Here is a 4,829-nt window from a genome sequence, read left to right as displayed (position 1 = left end):
TGTTATCAGTTTTCCCAGCCCAGCATCCCTTTGGAACTTCTCTTCCATCAAGTCAGCAATCCTAATTCTGTCATAATCTTCTTGCATATTTTTAGTCAGTTTTAAGTCTTTGGCCAATAAGGACTTAATCAATCTAAATTCATAATCCTTAATGGCCTCTAGCCCCACCAGCAGGACAATTTTCTTGTATTCGTTCACCATCTCTCAAGTTACAGATGAGCCTACAAGACAGAAACAGCATAGAGTCTGACCCGTGCATACGGACACTTTAAAAAATGGCTTATGTGTATGTGAGTGACTGCCCCCTGTCCAAGTGCCGTCCGGAGGTGTGTGTGCGATGATGAAGAGGGCTTGGTTACCAGAGGTGCTGCTGTGGAGATGGGGGGAGGAATGCTGCAGTACACGTTTCTAAGAAATTCTTCCCTCTGAGTGATGAGAGCTGAGTGGATTCAATGGTGGGTGGTGAAGGGGTCTGGAAACAGGCTGGGGGGGTGCAGTGTCAGAGCCCCTGGCTCCCCTTGCCGTTCTTTCTTGGACCTGGGGCCCATCCCTGGGTGTATCTTGCTCCTGACTCTCTGCTCACCTGTTATGAATGAAGTGGCTGCTGGGCCAATGGCCGTGGTCTCCCGCCTCCCCCAGGAGTGACTTCTGCTGCTGCTGCACCCCACTTCCAGGCTCAGGCACTGACCCTGTCCACTTGGCTCTTCCCTACCCAGCTCTCATTAGTACTGCGTCTGTCCTGGTGTTGGAGCATGCATTCTGTGTCCTCTGCCCCCATTTCTGTCACTTTGCTGAACATCTATCTGCTTTCTGGGGTAGGGTCACAGTATTTATTGGTAGAAAAATTTCAACAGTTACTTGATTTTTCTTCTTTCAGCCTTAATTTCCTTAATTAGATTTTTCATGGAGTCAGTTTTCTCTCTAGGGTCCACAGCACACTACTGCTGAAAATTTTTAATAGTGTAAGAAATATTCCTGACTCCTTAAAGGATCCTGGAAGGCCCTGAGTGACCTCCTGTTTTTCATTTCTGTTTTGCTCTTCATATCCCTCATGTCACACACTTCTGATATACACAACACACTCTTGTCTTTTCATGCTTTATGACTTTGCTACTTCCCTTTCATGGCCTGAAAAGCCATTTCTGTATTTCCTTTTCTGATTACCTCCCACTACAACCTTTAAGTGTAAACTGAGGTTTTGTCTTCTGGAATCCCTAGAATTCCCACATGGACAAGAGTCACACTTCTGAACCTAGGTAGCTTTTTGTGCTCTACCGTAGTGACACTGGTACATGGTATGGATTCCAGTTTTCTGCTTACTTTACAAGTGTTTTTAGTTTAGAAATCATTTCTTTGTACACCTTTTGGATAAATGGAATGTTCAAATTTCTTTGGCTGTTAATTGCTTCTTCCTTGAGGGAACAGGAACATCCTCAGATTGAATATAGCATAACCCAAATATCTATTGCATAACCCAAATACCTTTAAAATAGAAAGTTTTGAGAGTGTGGCAACACAATTTGTTTGTAAAATATAACCATATGTGAGATGATAGGTGGCTATGTGTAATCCTTATTCTTCTGAAATCTGAACACTCTTGTTTGTGTTGTTGTTGAAATATTATTGCTTTTGGTATTGGAGTAAAGATACAGATTATCAGTGGAGCTTGTAGTAATACAATGTATAGAACAGATGTTTCAAATAGCCTTCTGTGAACTTCAAAAACTGAATTTCAAAATATATCTAGCCCCTCAGTACAGAAGAAGGTGCTCTAACCTGGCCTGAGTGAAAAAATAATTTTGGAAGTGTAATTTTAACCTACAAAAATGATATTTAAGCAGGAAAGCCTCAACAACTACTCTGTTTTTCTCAAGGCCTAGGTAGTTTTGAATTACAACAAGCCACGTGGAAATATCTATTGAAAGAAGTAGTCAATAAGAAAATAATAGATTAAGAAATACTTCAGGCCAAAAAATCAGGAGAATGAAAACAAACTTGATTAAGTATGACTATGTCTTAAAAATAAAGGTATGATTGAAGAGAAAAAATAGAGGAAACCCATCATCATGGCGAAAGTAGGAGAGAAACAGAAAATAACAATTTCTTTATGTATTTTTTATAAAGCATAAGATAGAACAATAAGTTAAAAACAAAGAGAATAAAGAAGTGTCATAGATTGAAGTAAAGATAGCAAAAACAAGACAAAATACTTTATACCAGCATATACATAAAGGGCCTAATCAGTTAGGTGATTTTATGTTTTTGTCAAAATTAATTGAAGACATCTATCTAAGTGTCATTAAAAAAACATCACTGACATGTGGAAAAAACAGACATCATTATCAGATAACATCTAATAATAAAACATTCAGCTCCTAGGAAACCCAGCAGTTTTAATTATGGATGTTTCCAATAACAGTTATAATAACTTTTTGGTCCTCCTGGTACCATAAATATATTTTTCTCCATATATACACACACAGAGACACAGATGTATACATCATTACATATATGTAGCTATCTGTATGTAGCTACACATATATGGATTTCAAGGAACCACAAGGAAAAGTGACAATTTTTTTAGTTGGTATGGCAGATCTCCGTATCTTTTGGCCTGAAGTATTTCTTAATCTATGAATTTTCTCAATTCCTGAATGAACAAAGTTAAAAAAATATGTAAATATTTAGATTATCTGAGCAACATACCTGATGTACTTAACAATATTTTTATATATATAAAAAATCTGATATCAACAACTAAAATCTCATAATCTATTCAAGTGCACATGAAATATTGAATTTGGCTCTACAGAAAGTCTTTTAAACCTTCTAATATACAAGACTTCTTTCTACTTGACTTCCCTTCTTCTCCCGTACTTGAATTTCCTTCTTTTTCTCTACCTCTTAACACCAAAACCTATGTATATACTATGATAATGAATTTTCAGGCTGGCAGAGCTATCCAAAAGTGATTGAAATCTGCCACTAGTCCTGTTTTCAAATGGAATTAAAGGAAAGTTAAAAATACTTCTGAAAATATTAAGATCAGATATTTGAATATCTGAGCTTGTGAATCTAAAATTTTCTATGATGCCTTTCCATTTATTCTCATGTTTTGGAAAATTGGGATAATGCTACACAACACAGCGTCATTCCAGGTGTGTGTTTTTAATTAACATTACTTTATGCTTCTTTTCATGTCTCATTCTTGTCTTTTCCTGAGGTCCCTCACTACAGTCACCAAGTTTTTTATACTCTCTCCAACCGAGAAAACCAAAGTCCTCTTCTGCAATATGAACTCCTGCCAATTCCTCCTCAGAGTTTACAATCCGAAATAGCCAAAATGCACTTCCCCTTTTTCAGGCCCCCGTGTTGGCGGAATAAAGAGGTCTGTTATCTTTCTAAGTGAATCAGTCTAGCTACTGAAGTTGTCGCCAATTCCAAAGCAGCTGATGCCGGCCTGACTCCCCTCACCCCACCACCCAGAAGACCCAACACTGATTTCCCTGGCTGACCTTGTGATTTGTGGGAGGTGTCCACAAAATCTTCTTCACAGAAAGCACTGACAGGACTCACTTCCCTGGGGATTTCTTCAACAGTGGTCCAGCTCTTCAGCTCTTCAGTAGTGCAGGAAGCAGGGCTTTTTCTGTTTGCATTAGAAAACTAGGTGAGATCTCTCAGAGACTGAACGAAAACGGCAGGATCTTGGGTTCTGAAATGCTGAAAAGATGAAGCATTTCCTGAAGAAAACAGGAAAAGTGCCCTGGTGAGTCACTTACTGACAATGCTGGGTGTCTCACTCGCTGGGCTCTCAGCCCAGGGGGAGAGGAAGCAACGTAAACAGAGCAAGATGCCTCTAGGTTTCGATTTCTTCAGCCAGAGAGGCTAAGTGCTTTTCCTGTAACATCTCAGTAACCCTGACAAGTTAGAGCAGTAGTTACATGTTTTTCTTACAAATCTCAATAGATAAGGAAGTCTAGAACTGGAAAATTGGCAGAATGCTTCGCAATACAGCTTCATGTCCAGACGTGTTTTTTACCTAATATTATATAATTTTTTTCATGTCTCATTCTTGTCTTTTCTTGAGGGCCCTCACTATAGTCACCAGGTTTTTTTTTTTATACTTTCTCCAAGCAAGAAAACCATATGCTACACAATACAGCATTTCAGGAACTCCATATCCAGCATTTAGGAACCTCTCTTCCTTTGCATGATGCTAAAAAATCAAAGAGGAAAGGTGCACATTCCAGTCACTTGCAATGCACACCTCCTAGTCTTCCCCACAATGAGAAGAAAAGAGAAAGGAGCACCATTAATCTCATCTTCATGGCATGAACAACGGGGAGTGTTTGGATACAAGAATGAACTGAGTTTCCAGTTCATCCAAGATATTGTTCTCTGACCCTCACTGTATGGACAGGGTAGATTTTTCTACTATCCTTGTCTGCCCAAGCTTCCCTGAAAATCACCATTAGTTATTTTCAGCTCGGAAGGCACTGCTCACTAGCAATGATGAAACATCTACCCATATGTGTATTGGAGATTGGATTGATGTTGTTAATACAATTAAAATACATTCATATTTTTTGGCAATTTAACAAGTGGGATGTTTATAGTAGGATGTGTGGTTCTGTATATCTTCTGCATGCAAATTCTCTATTAATCATATTACATATTGCAGATATGCAGATATGTTCTCCCAGTGTTTGGTTTGTATTTGTACTCTAATACCCTGTCTTATTTGTAAAAAAAAAAAACAACAACAACTTAGAATTTGCATGCATGCAATTGAATTTAATAAAGTTTTACTTTCTGGCTTGTACTTTTTT

The 4,829-nt window shown here is 38.4% G+C and overlaps 1 long non-coding RNA gene across 1 annotated transcript; it reads right to left on the bottom strand.

Annotated features, from left to right (window-relative positions):
• Positions 1-98: 98 nt before the first annotated feature.
• LOC107134484 lies at positions 99-3,906 on the bottom strand. The gene is made up of 2 exons (XR_001502438.2): positions 3,516-3,906; positions 99-221 (listed from the first exon to the last, which is right to left on the bottom strand). It is a non-coding gene; the product is annotated as an uncharacterized LOC107134484 (long non-coding RNA).
• Between the last annotated feature and the right edge of the window lie 923 nt (positions 3,907-4,829).

Source organism: Marmota marmota, unplaced genomic scaffold (genome assembly GCF_001458135.2).
Source record: "Marmota marmota marmota unplaced genomic scaffold, marMar, whole genome shotgun sequence".
Lineage (NCBI taxonomy): Eukaryota > Metazoa > Chordata > Mammalia > Rodentia > Sciuridae > Marmota > Marmota marmota.
The sequence above is the reverse complement of the archived record's forward strand: the minus strand, read 5'-3'. Positions and strand labels throughout refer to the sequence as shown.